Source organism: Carcharodon carcharias, chromosome 16, assembly GCF_017639515.1.
Source record: "Carcharodon carcharias isolate sCarCar2 chromosome 16, sCarCar2.pri, whole genome shotgun sequence".
NCBI lineage: Eukaryota > Metazoa > Chordata > Chondrichthyes > Lamniformes > Lamnidae > Carcharodon > Carcharodon carcharias.
Window position 1 is genome coordinate 89,370,982 of NC_054482.1, and position 23,169 is coordinate 89,394,150.

The window sequence follows — 23,169 nt, forward strand, 5'->3', positions numbered from 1 at the left end:
TATTGGTTTACCCTTAAGCAGCCAGCACTGACTAGATTCAGGAAAAACAGGTGTACATGCAACATCCCAGCTGTCTTTAAAGAGACCACTGCAGGCTGCCACAAAAAGTTAAGTTTTTTAAAGAAAACTTACCTGAATGTGGACCTGGGAGGAACAGGAATGCTCCTGGACCCCACATTAAAACCACAGGCGGCAGTCAGCCACCATTTGACCTCCTGAGTCCCCTTCAATTGTGACCTTGACCTCCTCCCCTTCGATTGCTACTGCCACCCATCCCCTGATCACCTGTTAAGAGCTTCAAAATCTATCACCATGCCCTCATAGTATGTTGTACTGGCAGAATATATTTGATTTGTTAAGTATATTATGCATAAAATTTGAATTACTTTAAACCTCAAATTTATCGATTTCACATACAAAGATGAAAATATCAAACTGCACTGCAAAAGTCTTTGCAACTTCACCTCGAAGTCATTTGCTAAAACTGAACTAACATAAGAATACTGACACAATCCCAACATTTAGCACTTATATAAAGCCTAAATTATTTTGTTACAATAACAAGTTAAATGTGTTGTTGTATAAAAATTGCACAGAATCTATAGCACAGAATCAGGCCTCTCAGCCCAATTGATCTCTGCCAATGTTTATACTAAACACAACCCTCCTCCCATTCTAACTGCCTTTCCCCAGTCTACCCCTATATCCTGCAATCCCCTTCGTCCTTAAGTATACATCAAGCTTTCTCTTAAATGTACCATTGCTATCTGCTTCAAGCACACCACCTAATAACACGTTCCACCTTCTCACCACCCTCTATATAAATAAATTCCCCCTAAATTCTTGATTTGACCTTTTACTGTCCATTGTATATTTATGTTCCCTTTTTCCGGACTCATCCACAAGTGAAAGCAATTCCTTCACATTCAGCCTATTGGAATTCTTCATAATTTTAAAGATGTCTATCAGGTCTTCTCTTAGTTCTAACTTTCCCAGAAAAAAGCACTAGCCTGCTCAATCATTCCTAATATTTCCATTCTCTTGACTCTGGGAACATCCTTGCAAGTTTTCTGAACTTTCTCTCATGCTTCAATATCCATTTTATAGTATGGAGACCAGGACTGCACACAGTGAGCTGAATAACACAGTCGCACGCCGAGGGCAGATTCCGCACCCAGAAGTCGGCGGTGTTCTAACTTCTGGGCCCACCTTTGGCGCGGGCCTGATAATACAATAATTACCACCAATTAGCGGCAAGGGCAGGTTACAGACCAGTATCCCCCACAAATAAGTGCTAGGGGTGGGATGTCTGGTCTCTGAGGCTGCAGACCGTGAACCAGGACAAGGTAACGGCCAGCACTTTAAAGTGCCCCTAGCGCAGGAAAGCATCAGGAGGTGTACCGGATGATCAATCGAGTACTTCTATTATACATAGTGAAGATTTTCCAGTCTGGCCAGGTAAGTCAATTTTAATTTTAGCTAAAATAAAAGCAAAATACTATGGATGATGAAAATCCAAAATAAAAACAGAAAATGCTGGGAAAACTCAGGAGGTCTGGCAGAATCTGTGGACAAAGAAACTGAGTTATGTTTCAACTCCATATGACTCTTTCAGAGCCGATGGGAGGTAGAAATGTTATGGGTTTTATACTGTTGAAGAGAGGATGTGGAGCACATGGAGCAAAATAAAAGGTCGGGGATAGGTGGAAGCTCAGGAGAGATTTGACAAAGATTCCATGGATGCAAGACAAAGAGAGTGGTCATGATAATGTAAAGACTAAGGCAGGTGCTAATGGTGGCAGAAAGGTAAGATAGCCGAATGTGTTACTAACAGAACAAGGGTAAGTCCAGAAGGCTGTAAAGTGCCTAATCCAAAGATGAGGCGCTGTTCCTCCAGTTCCAGAAGGAACAGCACCTCGTCTTCCAATTAGACACTTTACAGCTTCCTGGATTTAACATTGAATTCACAACTTCAGACCATGAACCTTGTCCTACATTTTGATGTTTTTTTTTTCCTAACTCCTTCTCCCACAGGGTCAGACTGTAACTTGTTCTTATGTTTTGCTTTCAAAGACCACCGAGCCTTGTTCTTTTAGTAACACATTCCGCTACTTTTCCTTTGTGCTACCATTAGCACCTGCCTTAGATTTTAACACTATCATTACCGGTCTCTTTGTCTTGTGTCCATGACATCTTTGCCAAATCTCTCCTGAGCTCCCACCTATCCCTGGTCTTCTATTTTGTTCCACCTGCTCCACCGCCTCTCTTCAACAGTGTAAAAATCCATCACATTTCTACCTCTCTTCAGCTCTATGGAAGAGTCATACGGATTTGAAACGTTAACTCTGTTTCTCTCTCCATAGATTCTGCCACACCTGCTCAGTTTTTCCACAATTTCCTGTTTTTATTTTAACTTTTAGCTGATCCCTGCCAACTATGTCAATCTTCATAGGTGGCAGAAGTTTTAAAAATCAGCAAGTCTCCCACCTTTTGGCATTGAAAAGCTGTACTTTTAACGCATTTTTCCATGTGTAGTTATCTGCCCCATCGGGTCAAGGGGAGAGACATTCTAGAAGGGTCAAAGTTGCCCCCAGATTCAATGAGGCCACCCTTGCTGCCTTCCTGAGTGCAGTACATTATAAATGTTATCAGCTCATGCCCAGTGCTGGGAAGAGGAGGAAGCCCAGGCAGACTAGTGCTGCATTTGAGGAGGTGGCCAATGAGGTCAACAGTGTTGACATGTTGAGGAGGGCTTGGTTCCAGTGCCACAAAAGGCTCAATGAATTCATGAGGTCAGTCGCAGCTAGGTAAATCTCGACCTGTATTCCCTTGGGGCAACATGAGTCCATTGAGGGTTTCTGAGTTCCTCCTGACCTTCAGGGTCTGGCGCGGCTCCCCTTCCTAAGGAACCACAGCATCCTGAGCCCCGCCTGTGTTCCCTTCTTCTCTCTATCCTCCTCCTCTTCCCAATCCCAATCCTTCTCTCCTCCTCACTGGAGGTTGTGTCTCCAACTGGCAACAATCCCCATCTACCTCAGACACTTTTCACCCCTCAGCCCTGGGTAATGGACAGGAAAATATTCCATCAGAACAGCCCTCTGAATCAGAGGAGACTTCTCCATGTGAACAATATCCAAAAGGTTCAACTGTCCACTCAAATGAGCAGTCCCTGCAATCAATTGAGTTTGAGTTGCAAAGCTGAGACTCTGGTCTCAGCTGCAGTTTTAAAATCTGCCCAAACAAGTTTGCACTTAAAGAAAATGGATTCCCCACCTGTCATAAATCTTGCCCCCAAGGTGTGTTATTGCGTTCTAGCCGTATTATTGCAGTGGGATGGGTAATTAAGTAGCTGATTTGCTTTTTAAATTGATAGTTAAATAACGCGGGCGGGCTCCCAACTTTATGACCTGCCCACATGCCATGTTATCGGAAACCGTGTGATGATGTCATAAAGGGTTCTTGATGTCATCATGCTCCATAATACTCTCCACACAGCAGGAAAAGCTCCCAATCTCAGAGCGTAAAACTTGGCCCAATATCTCTAACCAAAGTTCTATGCAAATTTAACATTAACTTCCTATTCCATTGGCTACATCCTACCCTGAGTTCCAGCCTACTCATTTATCACTTATCTTATTCCTTCAGGCGGGAGTTGGGCATGATTTTGGTTAGGGGAGACATCACCTCTTACAAATGGTTGGCACTTCAGGAAATTCAAGGCCAGGGTGATCTCTTGGGCTAGTTTAGACGCCTTAGATGGGTTGGGGAAGAATTTTTCAGAATTTTTTTTTTGCACAGTTGGTCTGGGTTTATCTGGTTTTTTTGTCTTTCTCAGGCCAGGAATTTCCCCCCAACGGAGGGGTTGTGCAGGGCAGGTGGGGGCAGCCGCGAACCCAATCGGCGCCCCCGATCGGGTCCACGCCACCGTTTTACGTGGGTGGGCCAGTTAAGGCCGGACCATCGTGATGCGCGTTCGGAAGCGCCAAGCAGGTGGGGGAGGCGGGGGGGTGGGGGGGGTGGGGGGGGAGATTCCCTAAGTGGTTCCCTGCGCTCTTTTGCACATGCGCGCGAAAGAGTGCAGAGATCTCCGAGGCACAAAGGTGCCTCAGGGATATTTGTTTAAGTTATGGAAATTTGAATAAAAGTGGGAAAAAATTTTAAGGACTTGTGCACTCATGTGAAACTGTCACATGAGCTGGGACATGTCCATTATTTATTTCAAAAATTTTTATTTAAGTAATAAACCCTTCATGAAACCTCATCCTGCCCGTGGATGAGGTTTCATGAAAAATACAAAGGCCACCTTGCCCGCCAACCTTAAGGTTGGACGGACAGCTCAGTTAATTACCTTTTAACAGGCCTTAATAGGCCTTTGACGGTTCGACGGGCGCACAGCTGAGTGGTTGTGCACCCACTGAACTGAATATCTGAATGACGTGCAGTGACATTGGGTCATCCACCCAATGTCCACGTGTCATTTTATACGTTGGCGCGCAGGCCCTGACCCCCCACTTGCTGATGGAAAAACACTGCCCCTAGTTTCGGGTCGGGGTAAACATAAGAGCATAAGAAATAGGAGCAGGAGTTGGCTATACGATCACTCGAGGATATTCCACCATTTAATAAGCTCATGGCTGATCCTCAATCTCAACTCCACTTTCCTGCCTGATCCTCATATCCTTTGAGTCCATTAGAGTCTAAAAATCTATAGATCTCAGCCTTGAATATACTCAATGAATTATCAGTCACAGTCCTCTGGGGTAGAGAATTTCAAAGATTCACAAATCTGAGTGAAGAAATTTCTCCTTATCTCAGTCCAAAATGGATGTCCCCTAATCCTGTGAATGTTTCATAGTTCTACACATTACAGCCAGAAAAAACAGCTGCTCAACATCTATTCTGTGATCACCTCTCATTCTAGTAGTATAGACCCAGGCCACCCAATCTCACCTTGTAGGATAACGCTCTCTTCCCAGGAATCAACTTAGTGAACCTTTGTTGCACCCCCTCTATGTATATTCTTCCTTAGGTACAGAAACTAGGTGTGGTCTCATCAAAGCCCTATAATTGCAGCAAATCTTCCTTACTCTTGTATTACTATCCCCTTTCAATAAAGGCCAACATTTCACTTTCCTTCCTAAAGGCTTGCTGTACTTGCATGTTAACTTTCTTTGGGTTTTTTTGTACAAGAACACTCAAATCCTTTTTTATTCTTTCATGGGATGTGAACATCGTCAGCATTTGTTGTACTTCCCTAATTCCTCTCGAGAAACTAGAGGTAATTAGCTGCCTTCTTGAACCACTGCAGTCCATCTGATACATCCACAGTGCTGTTAGGAAGGGAGTCCAGGATTTTAACTCAGTGACAATGAAGGAGCGGCAATATATTTCCGAGTCAAAATAGTGTATGGCTTGGCGGGAAACATGCAGATGGTGATGTTCCCATGCGTCTGCTGCCCTTGTCCTTCAAGGTTATAAAGGTCATGATTTTGAAAAATGCTACTGAAAGAGTCCTGGCAAGTTGCTGAAGTGCATCTTGTATATGTACAGCTGCCACTGTGATTCAGTGATGGAGGGAGTGAATGTTTATGGTGCTGAATGGAGTGATAATCAAGCAGGCTACTTTGTCTTGGATAGTTTTGAGCTTCTTGAGTATTGTTGGAAACACAGACTAATCCAGGCAAGTGGAGAATATTCTGTCACACTTCTGACTTGTGCCTTCCACATAGTGGACAGGCTTTGGAGGGTAAGGAGTTGAGTTAGACGCCACAGAATCTACAGCCTCTGACCTGCTCTTATAGCCACTATATTTATATGACTGGTCCAGTTCAGTTTCTGGTCAATATAACCCCCAGGATGTTGATGGAGGAAGACTCAGTGATGGTAATACCCTTGAACATCAAAGAGAGATGGTTAGATTCTCTTTTGTTGGATATTGTCATCACTTGGCACTTGTGTGGTGGAAATGTTACTTGCCACTTATCAGCTCAAGCCTGAATGTTGTCCAGTTCTTGCTGCAAATGGACAAGGTCTGCTTCAGTATCTGAGGAGTGGCGAATGGTAATGAACACTGTGTAATCATCAACAAACATCCCTGTTTCTGACCTTATAATGGATGGCAGGTGATTGGTGAAGCAGCTGCAGATAGTTGGGCCTAGGGCACTACCCTGAAGAACTCCTGTTGTGACTTCCTGGGGGCTTGAGATGATTGGCCTCCAACAACCACAACCATCTTCATTTGTGCTAGGTATCACTCCTACCAGTGGAGAGCTTTCCCCCTGATTGCCATTGAGTTCAAGTTTACCAGAATTCTTCGATGCCACACTTGGTCAAATGCTACCTTGATGTCAAAGGCAGTCACTCCCACTTCACCATCTGAGTTCAGGTCTTTTGTCCATGTTTAGTTCAAGGCTGTAACAAAGTCAGGACCCAAGTGGCCTTGACAGAAACCAAAGTGAGCTTTGGTGAGCATGTCGTTGCTGAGTGAGTGCCACTTGATAGCATTGCCAATGACAGCTGTCATCATTTTGCTGATGATTGAGAGTAGACTGATGGGGCAGTAGTAATTGGCCAGGTCGGATTTGTCCTGCTTTTTGTGGACTGGACATACATGGACAATTTTCCACAATTACCTAATGTTTGTTCACATTATGCTCCATCTGCCGCCTTCTTGTCCATTTGCTTAACCTGGCTATATCTCTTTGCAGACTTTGTGTCCTCCTTACAGCTTCCTTTCCAACCTAGTTTTGAATCATCAGCAAACTTGGATACATTACACTCCGTGCCTTCACCTAAATCGTTAGTATAGATAGTTAATAGCTGAGACCTCAATACTATTCTTGCAGCACCCCACTAGCCTGCCAGCCTGAAAATGTCTCGTTTATTCCTACTGTCTGTTTTCTGTCCTTTAATCAATCCCCTGTCTATGTTAATATATTCTTCCCAACTCCATGTGCCCTTATCTTGGCAACAACCGTTTGTGTGGCACCTTATTGAACATCTTATGAAAAACCAGATATTCGACATCATTCCTTTTATCTACCCTGCTAGTTAAATCCTCAAAAAACGTTAATAGATTTGTCAAACTTGATTTCTCTATTACAATTTTCTATTACAATTTGCACTTTATCGCTTCCTTAATAATGGATTCCAGCATTTTCCCCAATGACTGATGTCAGGCAAACTGATCTGTAATTCCCTGTTTTCCCTCACCCTCCTTTCTTGAATAGTGGTATTATATTTGCCAACTCAATCCACTGGGACCATTCCAGATTCTAAACAATTTTGGGAAATCACAACAAGTGCATTCACTATTTCTGCAGCCACTCTCTTAGAACCCTAGGATGTAGGCCATCAGGTCATGGGGATTGGATAGCCTCACTTCCTCAATTTCATTTGCCCCTTGGCTCCCCATTTTTTCTCATATTTCTTTTGTGCCTCCTACTGTGAAGACAGACATAAGATACTTGTTTAACATTTCTGCAATTTCCTTATTTCCCATTATAATTTCTCATGTCTCAGCATCCAAGGAACCCATGTTTATTTTAGCTACCCTCTTCCTTTTTCCTTCTAAGAAGCCCTTAGAACCTGCTTTTATAGTTCTGTTTTGTTTACAGTCATATTCTATTTTCTCCCTCTTTGTCAATTTTTTGGTCATCTTTTGCAGATATCTAAAATTCTTCCAATGCTCCGGTTTACAATGCTTCTTGGCAACATTATAAACCTCTTCTTTTAATTTAATATTTTCCTTAAGTTAGTCACGAATGAATCTCTTTTTCTGTGAAGTTTTTATTTCTCAATGGAACGTAGAGTTGTTGAGAATTATAAAATATTTATTTAAATGTCACACCTCCTCATCTACAGTCATATTGTTCCCTAATCTACTTTAGCAAACTCACCTTATACTTACGTAATTGGCTTTACTTAAGTTCAAGATTCTAATTTTGGACTTATGGATGTTACTCTTAAACTCATTGTGAAATTCCCGCAGGTTATGATTACTCTTTCCCAGAGGATCCCTTAGTATTAGATTACCCAGTCTCAGTACACAAAAGAAAATCTAAAATAATCAAAATCATACTGTGGGCGCTGGAAATCGAAAATAATAACAGAAAGAACTGGAAATACTCAGCAGGTTATGGCAGTATCTGTGGACAGAAACAGAGTTAATGTTTCAGGTTGATGACCTTCCATCAGAACTGGGAAAAGTTAAAGATGTAATAGGTTTTAAGTAAAAGGTGAGTGGAACAAGGACAAAAGGAAGGTCCATGATAAAGTGGAAAACAGGAGAGATTGAACAACAGCAGAGTTAGTCTTCCAGGGCCAAAGAGAATGTTATGAGGAATGAAACAAAAGATGTGCCTAGAACAGGTGTACTGCTAACTGAAAGAAAAGAACTGAAGCAAGCAAAGAAAAGTAGACAAAATGGAGCAGAAATTATTGATCTAAAATAACCTTCATTGGTTGATTCCAAAATGTATATTGTTCCAGGAAACAATTGCGAATGTTTGCCTTGAACTCATTCTCCATATTACTTCTTGCTGATTTTATTTATCCAATCTGTATGAAGATTCAAGTTCCCCACAATTATTGCATTGCCTTTATCGCAAGCCCTTCTGAGTTGGATTAATATTCTATCCATCCACACAGCTACTGTTAGGAAGCCTACTATGTACTTTTCTGACACTTGTGATTTCTTATCTTCAGCTGCATTAATTAACCGTTCTGACCTGCTGAGCCAAGATCTTTTCTTACTACTGTCATTATGTCACCTTTATTATTAGGGCTAACCCTCCTCTCTTTTCCATTTTGTCTGTCTTTTTAAAATATCATGTACCCTGGAATACAGTTCACAACCTTGGCCACTAAGTAGCCATATTTCTGTAATGGCTATTGGATAAAATCCATTTATCACTGATTGTGCCACAAATTTGTCTATCCTGTTACAAGTGCTTTTTGCATTCAGATCAAGCATATATAATTTTACATACTTACCATTTTTCCCTAATTTGGCCTTATTCACTGATGTATTTGTCATGAAACTATCATACTTTTCATAATGTTATCGTAGGCTTATTGGCGTGAGTGTGTATGGTTCTGTCTGTGTGACTGATTTAATTAGACTCAAGATGCTTAGACTACAAGGTTGAAACTATAGGCTGAATCTTCCATCGGTGTGCGGAGGCGGGATCAACACGCCAACACTTAAAATGACGCGCGATGGCGTCAGGTTTGCATCCCAACATCATCACGCATCATCATGATATTTCATTCTGCAGGCACCACCGGAGTCAGCTGCGCGTCCGCCGAAATGTCAACAGCCTATTAAGGCCATTAAGAATGTAATTAATGTATTTAAGAACACTGCCCATCCAACCTTAAGGCTGGCCGGCAGACAAAAACCCCAAACATCCTTCGCGTTTTTCAGGAAACCTCATCCACGGGCCGGATGAGGTTTCCTGAAGCTTTTATAAAACAATTAAATAAACTTCCCCGCCTTTACAAACGCGTCCCAACTCATGCGAAACAGTCACATGAGCGGACATGTTTGAATAAACTTTTATACCATTTATTGAAGTTTTTTACTGCCTACTGAATCTCCCTGAGGCAGCTCCATGCCTCAGGGAGATAGCTGCGCTCTTTTGTGCACATGCGCGAAAGAGCACTGGCCCCAACTCTCTGTCCTCCCCCCGCCTGAACAGGTAGCACTGAGCGCTACCACCCACGTAAAATGGCAGTGCGCAGCCCATCATGGGCAGCGATCGGCTCCGTGCCAGCCCCTGCCTGCTCCCAACCTGCATATATGCCATATGAGAAATCCAGGCCTATCAAAAGAGTTAGGTGTAAAGCAGACTTTTGAAATGGAGATAAGCTAGGATTAAGGTTTCATTGATAGGGTGAATGAAATTTGCATTTTTAGATAAGTGAAGGGGTTGTTTGGAATGGTGTAATGTTAAGTGACGCAAAGCAATATGCTTATTTTTCCCAAAAGTGTTGACCATAATGATGACATGAAGGATTTTTATATTATGGGAAAATTAAATTTCCAAAGGCATGTGATCCAAGATAATGGAATTTTACACATTAGAGAGAGAGAAACATATACAATGAAGGATGGAAGGCTATATGGGGGTGTGGTCATGGAAAATCTTTCAAGGTACTAGCCACTCTGAAGAAGAAGTGCTGCATCAGTAACTAAAGTTGCGTAAAAAGCCTTTGGTAGCCTTTCCCACTGTCGAGTGGGAACTGTGGTAACCTTGCTGGATTGGCTAATTAAATTGATTTCTATTTTGGATTGTTGTCTTAAAGTGGGTGTATGGTTGGGACTCAGATTAATTAGGAATTTTGTAATTTGTTATAATATCAAGTAACTATAATCTCATGTATGTGCTTAAATTCTTTTCTTTTGTTAATAAGTGTTTTAATTTAATTTTTAAAATCTCTAACGCTGTCAGTGGACTCATTACTTGTTAATTCAGTGCACAAATCTTCTCGTAATAAATACAAATTGCAAAACTGTTGTGATAGCATGGCCAAGTTTCCCTTGTGGATTTGGTCTGCCTGGCACATATCACCTGCCACATCATTACAAAACTGGGGGCTCCTTGCAGGAGTTTTAAAATTTCTTGATTGGCTTTGAGTTGGTGAATCTGAAGACTACAAGTATGAGAAGAACATTGAACTCACGAGTTGGTGTTGAGAGATTTTAAAGTGCTGAGACTGCAAACATGGCTTTATCCATAGCTAAGACTTTTCTGGGAATAGATAATATAACTGATTGGTTTACAAAAAGCAATTAAGGTTAGGTTAACAGAATTGGCAGATAGGTTGTAGTTAGGTTAACTGTCGGGGCAAAGAAAGCAGGCATAATTGAAGTAATAATGCAGCATTTGAAATTGAAGGGGTTACCTGAAATCTGTGAGTCACAGATGGAGGTGGTGAGACTTCAGTTACAAATGAAGAAGCTTGAACATGGACAAGGAACGCAAATGAAAAAACTTGAGTTGGAGGAGAAAGAAAAGGAAAAGGAAAAAGAGAGAGCATTTCAACAGGAAATTGAAATGAGAAAACTTGATCTTCAGAGAGAGAGATTTAGCAATGAAGGAAAGAGAAAAGGAAAGGGAGAAGGAATATCATCTTAAAAAGCTGGAGGTTAAAAAAGAAATATCGGATGCGGAGGAAGGTTCTGATGTGGAAACAACCACTTTCAATTTAAAACCCAGTGGAGGGATGTTTAAATTTGTGCAGGCTCTTCCAAAGTTTGAGGAAAGGGATGCGGAGGTGTTTTTTATCTTGTTTCAGAAGATAACTAAGCAGATCAAATGGCCACAGGAAATCTGGATCTACAGTTGCCATAGGTTCCTACTTGGACCATAACAACTGGATCTTTCCCCTCCCACTCCAAGTTATTCTCCAGCTGTGAGGAGATATCTTCAATCCTGGCACCAAGCAAGCAACACAACCTTTGAAAATCCTGGTCATGGCAAAGACCAAAGCTCTTCTCCTTATCTGCATGACTCATAGTCACATACATTTGTCAGTAACCACTTACCCGCTCTGAAGAAGTCATACAGACTTGAAACATTAACTCTGGGCAGAATTTTGCCCTTGATGGGCGGGCGGGCCCCACCGGCTTAGCGGTGGGCGGACAGCCGACCCCCGCCGCCAAAATGGAGCATGCCGCCATTTTGAGTGGACAGGCCAATTAGGGCCTGCCCAACAGGAAGTGCTATGTGCTTCCTGTGCAGGGGTGGGGAGGGAATCCCCAGCTGTCAAAGTGCGTTCTTTCATGCATGCGCGCAAAAGAGTGCACTGCTCCCTGAGATTAAGTGCTGTCTCAGGGAGATTAGTGACAGTGCACAGAAGTTAAAAAATAGAAAAATAAAAATATTATTAACATGTCCCCCTCATGTGATAATGTCACACGAGATGGGACATGTTAATAAAAACGACATAAACTTTATCAAACTTTTTAAAAATGAACATGAAACCTCATCCCGCCAGTGGATGAGGTTTCATGTTTATCAGGAGCCCGCTGGGGCTCCTGGCCAGGGCCTTTAATGATCTTAATTAGCCTGTCAATGGCCTCAATTGGCCATTGACAGGTCGGCGGGCAGACAGCTGATTTCGCTGTCCACCCGCCTTCCTAAAAATTTAAAGGGACTGGGATGATGTCGGGGGTTCCTCCCAATGTCATTCCATGTCATTTTCCCATCAGCGAGTGGGCCCCACCCCCAAATCGCCGACGGAAAACTTCTGGCCTCTATTTCTCTCTCCACAGATGCTGTCAGACCTGCTGAGTTCTTCCAGCATTTTTTGTTTTTAAACACGATCTTTATCACTTCCTAACCTAAGGGGTGTGATTGTTACTTGGATCAAAATGCCCAGGTAACTCATACACAACGTATCACAATTGTGTGGGACATGTTGGTTGGATTAAAGGGTACTTGCCTGTCTTTAAGTGTTCGTATTTTTATTAACATGTCCCATCTCGTGTGACAATGTTACATGAGGGGTACATGTTAATTATATATTTACTTTTCTATTTTTTAACTTCTGTGCACTGTCACTAATCTCCCTGAGACTTAGTCTCAGGGAGCAGTGTGCTCTTTCGCGTGCATGCATGAAAGAATGCACTTCGACAGCTGGGGATTCCCTCCCCCACCCTTGCACAGGAAGCACATAGCGCTTCCTGTCAGGCAGGCCTTAAATGGCCCGCCCACTCAAAATGGCATTATCACTGATCTCCATTGCTTCTCTAGTCACCTCTCCCACCTGGGTGTGCCAGTTCACATTAACCAGTTGTCCAACTCTGGCCTAGTGTGCATGGCCTTCTGTCCACTCTGCCATTGGCACCGAAGACTTCAGTCATGATGGCCCCGGACTCTGGAGTTCTCTACTTAAGGCCCCCCACCTTCCTACATCTCTCCCCATCTTTAAAAGTCTCTTCAAACACTTTGATCAAACCTAACTATCTTGGCTAATTCCTACTTAGTGTCAAACAAAGTACATGGCTATTTGAGGAGGTATTTTGAATTTCAGTTTAGATTTCCGACATTAGTAGTAGAACTAATATGTAAGAGGAAGCATGACGCATCATGTTAAAACTATCAATGCATTCTGTCAATTTTCACTTTCAATTTTACAGTGCAATTATAACTCCTCACCAACCAAATGCAAAGGGCTGAATATTACAGGGAGTGGGTTGGAGGGGTGGGGAGGGGGTGGAGGTGGATGTCTCGCACAGCCCCACACTCCCGGAAACAAAGCCAACATGGAGCCGCAGCCATAATGCGCTGCAGGTGGGCTAAGCAATGGCCAGTGGAACTTCCACCCCTTGCTAGGGAAGAACTCCCCTCCTCAGGAGCTGCTGGCCAATTGGATTGGCTGGCAGCTCCATCAGTCCCGGCAGCGGCAAGAGCGGACTAGAGAGCGTTGCCGGAACTGCAAGTCTTAAGCGTAGCCGGGTTAGGCCGGATGGGTTTAAGGAGGCAGGCAAGTAGGGAGAAAGGGGGGTACCATTTTAGAAGGGCCGCCCCCATGACCCACAAAGAGCAGTCCCTGAAGATAGAACCCTGCCCCTCCCCCGCTCCTTCCCACCCTTTGTAGAGATTAGTTTTTAAAAATTGGGCTGCCCACTCCAGCCCGATTGCCCATGCCAAATGTTTTATGGCGTGGGCAGTGTATTATCAGGGTCAATTGGCTTGGTAACAAACCTAATTGACCCTTGATTATCTATTTAAATATGGCAGGCGGGCTGCCAATTTCAGTGCCTGCCCACCCATCCATGTAATGGGGGTGAGCTCAGGGGTGGGTGGGAAGGTGGTTTTATGTGCCTCCCCCCCCCCCACCACTGCCAAAATTGTACACGGCTGCGGCACATAAATTTTTTTTATGCACTTTTGTAAAATAAGCATCACTGAATTCAAGTGGAAGGTCAGGGATTGCTTAGAGTATTGATTTTGGGATCCTATCTATTCAGTCTCCTCTAGTGTGTTTTGTCTAGAGTCGCCCTTGGGCAAAATTCCAATTTTAGCAGTTTGTGACATTCTAGAGAAATACCTCTTTTTTAAAATCATATAAAAATGGCATTCTCAGCTTGTCACCATTTTAAGCAAGTTGTCACTTTTACCCCAACTTTTTTCTTTACAATGCAAAAAGAAGTTGTTTAAATTCCATCACAGTGGTGTGAATGTACTGAAACAGCTGTCTTTCTGTTTAGCCTGCATACCACGGATCACTGGACAGTTGATCCCCAGCAGCTGATACTCACAGAGTTGAAGTTTGCAGACCATTTGTCAGGAAAAGAATAAGAGTTTTTACTTAAAGGTTCTTTTTTTAAAAATCAGAAAATAAAAGTTTGGTAATGAAGACTGTCTGAAAAGAATTGAAACTTTCATCACTCACCTCATACACTGTAAGAAGCGATTCTTTCCCTTCTGCATACAGGATCTTCACAGTTGTTACAGGAAGCTGCAGCTGTGGGGGATTTATATTGTTATAGACTCAATTTAACACAGCCATAGTTTGGTGCTTTCCTCTCTGCAGACTCAGTCCAGCATTTCACACACTGCTGGGCTAGGAGAGGGTTACACAAGAATGGCTGGGCTCCTCTCCTGTTTTCCTGTTTATGATGTCACATCCTGAGACAACCCACCCTCCCCGATCACTTCTGTTGATCTTTTTTGGATTTTTTTGAAAAATGTTTAAAGAGACAGTTCCCTCGATCGTTTTGTTTGGCTCCATTGAAAGCGCAGAATTAAAAGGGATGCTGTGGTTTCATCAACCACTTCAGCCCAAGCATTTTATATTTTAACCTGTTGAATAAAAATGCAATTTCTTCATTTTCATCCACTTTAACTGCTGAGCTTGCGAACAGACATGTCAGGGCCACAGGACAAGGAGACACGCCCATAGCCGTCGGCTTCTTGTCATGCATTTTAGAAAATACTCAGCATTTTGAATGCTCGTTCAAGTTACAAACTGATATCAGTGTTAAGAGGAAGTGTGGCGGTCAAGGTAGCGCTTAGATTTCTGCAAAGCTCCCCTCTGTGCATTCACTAAACCACAAGCAGTTTGAGGAAAATCCACAATGCCTCTTATTAAAATGTCTATGATCTGCATGCGCTTTATGTCTGCTCAATTTACTTTCCTGTTGTCATGTTTTTGATACAATTTTTATATCAACTTTTTGCTGGTAGAAAGTATACTTTCGTAACAGTTTTTGCTTTTGTAAATTCCCCAATGAAGTTGTGTAGTCTGGACAGCATATTTCCACCAATTGTTCAAAATGTGTTCCGAAATCTTACTACCATTTTTTCTCTAATTCTGTCATGAAAACGTGCTTTATGTCAAATAATGATTTTTAATCCACTGACTGGAACCCTGAATTGAACTTTTAAAAACAGAGACATTTTAAACACAAAGACTAAAGGTGACTTGGGCTTGTAGCTAAAGCTGGCTTCCCCAATTTGCATCGCTACATTCCACATTCCAATCAATTGGGATGGAACCAGCATGTCTGCAAAGATCCACCAAGGCTAATGACTTGGGGAATATGAGTGAACCAAATAGTGTTTCCAATAGGAAGGCATCAAGCCAATTACCTGAGTTATTCAACTGGTGGAGACTAGACATTAAACCTAATCAAAAATAAAAACAGAATTACCTGGAAAAACTCAGCAGGTCTGGCAGCATCGGCGGAGAAGAAAAGAGTTGACGTTTCGAGTCCTCATGACCCTTCGACAGAACTTGAGTTCGAGTCCAGGAAAGAGCTGAAATATAAGCTGGTTTAAGGTGTGTGTGTGGGGGGCGGAGAGATAGAGAGACAGAGAGGTGGAGGGGGTTGGTGTGGTTGTAGGGACAAACAAGCAGTGATAGAAGCAGATCATCAAAAGATGTCAACGACAATTGTACAATAGAACACATAGGTGTTAAAGTTAAAGTTGGTGATATTATCTAAACAAATGCGCTAATTAAGAATGGATGGTAGGGCACTCAAGGTATAGCTCTAGTGGGTTTTTTTTTTTAATAATGGAAATAGGTGGGAAAAGGAAAATCTTTATAATTTATTGGAAAAAAAAGAAGGGGGAAACAGAAAGGGGGTGGGGATGGGGGAGGGAGCTCACGACCTAAAGTTGTTGAATTCAATATTCAGTCCGGAAGGCTGTAAAGTCCCTAGTCGGAAGATGAGGTGTTGTTCCTCCAGTTTGCGTTGGGCTTCACTGGAACAATGCAGCAAGCCAAGGACAGACATGTGGGCAAGAGAGCAGGGTGGAGTATTAAAATGGCAAGCGACAGGGAGGTTTGGGTCATTCTTGCGGACAGACCGCAGGTGTTCTGCAAAGCGGTCGCCCAGCTTACGTTTGGTCTCTCCAATGTAGAGGAGACCACATTGGGAGCAACGAATGCAGTAGACTAAGTTGGGGGAAATGCAAGTGAAATGCTGCTTCACTTGAAAGGAGTGTTTGGGTCCTTGGACGGTGAGGAGAGAGGAAGTGAAGGGGCAGGTGTTGCATCTTTTGCGTGGGCATGGGGTTGTGCCATAGGAGGGGGTTGAGGAGTAGGGGGTGATGGAGGAGTGGACCAGGGTGTCCCGGCGGGAGCGATCCCTACGGAATGCCGATAAGGGGGGTGAAGGGAAGATGTGTTTGGTGGTGGCATCATGCTGGAGTTGGCGGAAATGGCGGAGGATGATCCTTTGAATGCGGAGGCTGGTGGGGTGATAAGTGAGGACAAGGGGGACCCTATCATGTTTCTGGGAGGGAGGAGAAGGAGTGAGGGCGGATGCGCGGGAGATGGGCCGGACACGGTTGAGGGCCCTGTCAACGACCGTGGGTGGAAAACCTCGGTTAAGGAAGAAGGAGGACATGTCAGAGGAACTGTTTTTGAATGTAGCATCATCGGAACAGATGCGACGGAGGCGAAGGAACTGAGAGAATGGGATGGAGTCCTTACAGGAAGTGGGGTGTGAGGAGCTGTAGTCGAGATAGCTGTGGGAGTCAGTGGGTTTGTAATGGATATTGGTGGACAGTCTATCACCAAAGATTGAGACAGAGAGGTCAAGGAATGGAAGGGAAGTGTCAGAGATGGACCACGTGAAAATGATGGAGGGGTGGAGATTGGAAGCAAAATTAATAAATTTTTCCAAGTCCTGACGAGAGCATGAAGCGGCACCGAAATAATCATCGATGTACCGGAGAAAGAGTTGTGGAAGGGGGCCGAAGTAGGACTGCAACAAGGAATGTTCCACATACCCCATAAAGAGACAGGCATAGCTGGGGCCCATGCGGGTACCCATAGCCACACCTTTTATTTGGAGGAAGTGAGAGGAGTTGAAGGAGAAATTGTTCAGCGTGAGAACAAGTTCAGCCAGACGGAGGAGAGTAGTGGTGGATGGGGATTGTTCGGGCCTCTGTTCGAGGAAGAAGCTAAGGGCCCTCAGACCATCCTGGTGGGGGATGGAGGTGTAGAGGGATTGGACGTCCATGGTGAAGAGGAAGCGGTAGGGGCCAGGGAACTGGAAATTGTTGATGTGACGTAAGGTGTCAGAGGAATCACAGATGTAGGTGGGAAGGGACTGGACAAGGGGAGAGAGAAGGGAGTCAAGATAACGAGAAATGAGTTCTGTGGGGCAGGAGCAAGCTGAGACGATCGGTCTACCGGGGCAGTTCTGTTTGTGGATTTTGGGTAGGAGATAGAAGCGGGCCGTCCGAGGTTGGGTGACTATCAGGTTGGAAGCTGTGGGAGGGAGATCCCCAGAGGAGATGAGGTCAGTGACAGTCCTGGAAACAGTGGCCTGATGTTCAGTGGTGGGGTCATGGTCCAGGGAGAGGTAGGAGGAAGTGTCTGCGAGTTGACGCTCAGCCTCCGCGAGGTAGAGGTCAGTGCGCCAGACAACAACAGCACCACCCTTGTCAGCGGGTTTGATGACAATGTCAGGGTTGGACCTGAGAGAGTGGAGTGCAGTAAGTTCAGAGAGAGACAGGTTAGAATGGGTGAGAGGAGCAGAGAAATTGAGACGACTAATGTCGCGCCGACAGTTCTCAATGAAAAGATCGAGAGAAGGTAAGAATCCAGAGGGAGGGGTCCAGGTGGAGGGAGAATATTGGAGATGGGTAAAAGGATCCGTTGAACTGGGAGAGGACTCCTGCCCAAAGAAGTGAGCCCGGAGACGAAGACGGCGGAAGAAGAGTTCAGTATCATGCCGAGCCCGAAATTCATTGAGGTGAGGGCGTAAGGGTATGAAACTAAGTCCTTTGCTGAGCACTGAACGTTCAGCATCGGAGAGGGGAAGGTCAGGGGGTATAGTGAATACATGGCTGGGGTTGGGACTGGAAGAAAGGGTGGGGACGGAGGGACAGGCAGGGGTGGAGGGTCCTAGATGGGTGTTGGTGTCGATGAGTTGTTGGAGCTTGCGTTCCTTAGCACTTGAGAGAAAGAGAAAAAGTTTCTTGTTGAGGCGTCGGATGAGCCGAAGGATAAAATGAAACTGGGGGCGTGCGCAGCTTTGAAAAAGGGTACGGCGGTGCTGCTGGAGGGAGAGGTCGAGTGTGTTCATATGGCGGCGCATGGCACTGAGAGTGGATTTCAGAATGTGACGGGAACAGCAGTCCGAGAAACGTTTTATGTCCCGGAGATACCTGTAATCCTGGTTGGGTTCGAAACATGAGGGGTGGAATTTCAGTTGAAATCCACGTGGGGTAAGTCGGAGACGGAGACAGTCACTGAGAAAGGAGATATGGCTGTGAAAGCGGGTTTTAGTAAATCACTTGGACAATAAGACCCGAGCTGAGATTTGGAGGGGGGAATGGGGAGGGAGGGGCTCATGAGGTCATCAGGCTATAATGGGAATGCTTTAAACCCAATCACTTGGACTCTTGCTATGAGAGGGGGATTCCCAGACATGAACTGATTAAAGTTGCAGGGGCAATACACTAATGATGATCATGTGACAGGCCCACCCTTTGGGTGGAATTTACCCAGATTTGTAACGACATATTACCCGCCGGCTCGATGGTGGGTTTTCAAGCCATATCATCCCAAACTCACCACATTATTTATGCATTCCCAGGAAACACACTGTTTCCATGATGAGCCAGTCTCATTCGCCCACCCGCCATCACCTCGGCACTGTGTCACTCCAGGCGCTATATCTAAAACCCAGCCACGCGCACACATCGCCGTGCTTCCAGACCATGACTGCTACAAAGAAGACATGGCTCTGAAAGGCAAAAAGACTGCAACCCCACTCCAGGGTTCAGTGATGCATCACTGGAACGCCTTTTGGATGCCGTGCAGTCCCACCAGGATGTCCTCTACCCCAGCTCTGACCGCAGGATAGGCAGCAACCTCACTAACCTGGCTTGGGAGGCAGTGGCAGCGGTGGTCAGCGCCAATGACCTTCAAAAGGGGACATCCAACCAGTGCCGCAAGAGGATGAATGATCACCTCTGTTCCACCAGAGTAAGTCACTCTTTTCATCACTTTCAACTCACACACTCACAAATCCATCACACATCCACAGGGATCTCACTCTCTGCCAGCTCATGGGACATCGCCATTCACTCTCTCATACTCACTGTCATTATTCTCATCCCGTCCACCACTCACACAGGCAAGGTATACTTACCATCTGGACTGGCAGGTGTCCTGCTTACACTTTCTCTATCTCTATTTTTGCAGGACAAGCTGGCACATAACAACAGGAAGTGGTCTCAAACCAGTGGAGGAATGCTTGAAACCAAGGTCCTCATGGACTTTGAAAATAGAACCATCCAGCTGGCCGGTGATGATCTGGACCAGTCCTGGGCTGATGATGAGGTCAGCAGTGCTTTACCAAGTGAGGATTCAGCAGTGCAACATCCATCAGACAACCATGCCGTGAGTGATGTGTCCTGTTTCACAGGCCACTGCCATGCACTAATTATCTCCCTTTGCTTCCGCAGGCACATCTGCCACACAGCTGATGAAGTCACCGATCCAGGGCCTCCAATCAAGCCCCAAGGAAACCTCTGAAGAGGAGCCTGGAGGCACCGTCCATGAAGTCCTGGCACGCTACTCACCCACACCCTCCACCAGCGCAGAGACACAGACTTCAGTGGGATCTAGCTTTAGAATAGCCTCGGGATCACAACCTGGTGAGCACTTCTCACTGTCTGATCCACATCAGGCAGTGGCAGGGACCTTCCTGGCATCCAGCATTTGGAGGATTGCTGGAGGCCAGAGACACATGGTTAGCATGGGTGTACTAAGAACCTGTCCTGGTTAAGCGTGAAAGCCTTTAATGTTTCCCAGAGAGTGCTGGCCACCAACTGGATGACCAGAGATTAGTGCGCTGTATGGCTGCCTGAAATCCCACCATTTCTGCTCCACTCTACCCGAGCGATTGCTGGAAGCTTTGCCCATTGGACTGCATGCTGTGCTCTCAGCCCAGGTGCAGGCATTCTCCTAACCCGTGCTGCAAGGCTGTACTGTTAGCCTGAACCATGGTTGAGACTGATCCAAACCGGGATGATTGCAAGGGCTGTGAGCACCTCCAGCAGTGACTGCTTCATGACCAGCTTTAGCGAGGAGATTGTACAACCTGTGCAGTCATCCAACTATCCTGCAGTCCACTAAAATGCTCATGACTTTGCAGTCTGTGCCGGCGGGGGGTGGGGGGGTGGGGTTGGGGGGGTGGGGGCGGTGGTGTGTTGGTGGTGGTGGGCAGGGTGGGGGTGCTGGGGTGTGAAAAGCTTTGGAGGACTTGGTGGCAATTTGATTCCTCTGCATTGCTTGAGGTAAGCTAGAAGCCCGAATCTAATCATATCAATGTGGTTGTGCCTGATCCATCTCAGTTGCAGAGGAATGGTCACTTTATAGAGGTTTCCCTAATGCGTGGCCACTTCCCTCATCCACTCTACCCGCCACCCTGAATTCTTGTGCGCTATTTTCAATGGCTGGGCTCCCCTTGTCCAACCCCACAGGTCGCCTCAACAGCTGGGCTGTCCTTAACCCCGACTCCACAACGCCCCTGAAGTTTGAAGTCCAACAGGTAGCCCGGGCGAGCACTGCGTGATAATACTGTGTACTCACCCCCATGTCCCCTTCAAAGTGCAGCCCGACAAGTGCACGCTTTTTATGTGCTGTTGTGAAACACATCAGCGTGCTTTCCTGTTGACATGGATGGATGATTCAGTGGGGTGGGTGGGGGGGTGGGGGAATGATTCTGGTGGGCTGGCCTGATGATTATATGCTGATGTATTACAATGAGGTTTCTGATGTCTGATGGCAGGAAATGCAGCCCTCCATTGAGGGCTGAGCGGACAATTGCGAAGTGGTTTCATGTTGTCGTGAAACCGATTGCGCCATATTGTCCACTCACGCCACCGATCACTCCCGTGGCCAGTGGGTGCGGAAAATTATCCCCTTTGTGTGTTTTAGGTTTCTGCTTTCTCAGCAGCAAGAGGACAAGCAGCTGAGACACTGACAAGAGAAGACCTAAATGGGCTCCCTCCTTCCTCCCTCTCTCTCCAATCCACCTTGCAAGCTTCAAACCTTGTTTTCTGACACCTTGCAAGCTTCAAACCTTGTTTTCTGACCATGTCCATGCAGGGACACCTCAGCTGCAGACAGAAACTTCTTAAAGGACTCAATGCAACACTACGAACATACAAACATATGAAATTGGGGCAGGAGTAGGCCATTTGGCCCCTCAAGCCTGCTCCGCCATTCAATAAGGTCATTGCTGATCTGTTTGTGTTTTGCATTCCACATTCTCATCTACCTCCGATACCCTTTGATTCCCTTGCCTAACAAGAATCTATCTAAATCCGCCTTAAAAATATTCAATGACCCGGCCTCCACCACCTTCTGAGGCAGAGAATTCCAAATTTGTACAACCCTCTGAGAGAAAAAAATTCTCCTCATCTCTGCCCTAAAAGGATGACCCCTAATTTTAAAACAGTGCCACCTAGTTCTGGACTCATCCACAGGAGGAAACATCCTTTCCACGTTCACCTTGTTGAGACCGTTCAAGACCTTATATACTTCCACAAAGTCTCCCCTCGCTCTTCTAAACTCCAGTGGAAAAAAGCCCAGTTTGTCTAACCTTCGTGCTTTATGTCGAATCTCCAGGAGAACAGCCAAATCAGCTGTCTGCGTCTTTAAATTGGAAGCATCAGGACAACCAAAAGAAAGTAACAAGACCACCAAATTTAGCCTGAAGCCAGCCAAGGTACCAAACTACATATTGTATATTCCTTTTATTTTTATGGCGTCTAATTTGACCAACCTATCCTTCCCCACCCGGTAATCTATTTGTGTCCTTGTGTGACCTTTGAGTGTGTGTGCATGAAAGTCAGAGCTTATTTTATTATTTTACTTGGATCGCTTTAAGTATAATAAAACTAACCCCTTTCTTTGTTAAACTGAAGAAGACCTGTCCACTTGGCTCTTTTATGATCACCATGCATAAACAGTTAAGTGCTCAATAAGCAGGCAAGTATATCCTTTCCAAAACAAAGAAATCTGTTGCTGTCAAATGAGGAGAGGGAAAAGAGGGGAGCCATTCGCCCCCTCCTCACCTGATAATAAAACTTCAAAAAAGGAGTTTAAATAAAATTTTAAAAACATATATATTTCACAGCAATCATTAAATGTTTCCATTGAATAGCATTTCGTGCCTAGTAATGTATTTTTTTACTTGAAGACCTCAGACCTTATTTATCGCCTAAACTTGGACTTGATAGCACTGACATTTCTCAGAAATCTCCCAATCTTGCTGCAACTTTAGTGGGAGATCAGCAGATGCCACAGAGAAAGGCATAAACTTTTAGTCATTTATACTGTCACCGCAGGGATTCTAACAACTTTCCACTGCAGCTTTCCAATAGAAATTCCAGGCAAATATTTTTGCCCAGAGCTATGACTCTGTGCTGAGTTTAAATGCATTATTGCCATTAATTTAGAATATTTTTCTTGAGCTTGTAACATTTGTCCTGAGGTAAAGTGCATTTTGAGTATATTTTAAATGGGGAGGTTGTGTATGTCTGCAAATGTCTTTGGGAAAGAGAATTTTAAAAATGGCTATATACTAATTACAGGTGCATTGTAGCTTTGGTATGTGTTCCTTAAACTTCAGAAAGTATATTAAACAAAACAAAAGAAGAGATAGACAGGGATAAGAGA

At 44.7% G+C, this 23,169-nt stretch overlaps 1 protein-coding gene across 1 annotated transcript in view; it reads right to left on the bottom strand.

Moving 5' to 3' along the window:
- Nucleotides 1–14,637, bottom strand: part of LOC121289113 (MOB kinase activator 3C-like) — a 69,334-nt gene extending 54,697 nt beyond the window's left edge. Inside the window, exon 1 of the mRNA XM_041208160.1 lies at nt 14,407–14,637. The gene's annotated coding sequence lies outside the window, so the exon portion shown is untranslated. The remainder of the gene's footprint in view (nt 1–14,406) is intronic.
- Between the last annotated feature and the right edge of the window lie 8,532 nt (nt 14,638–23,169).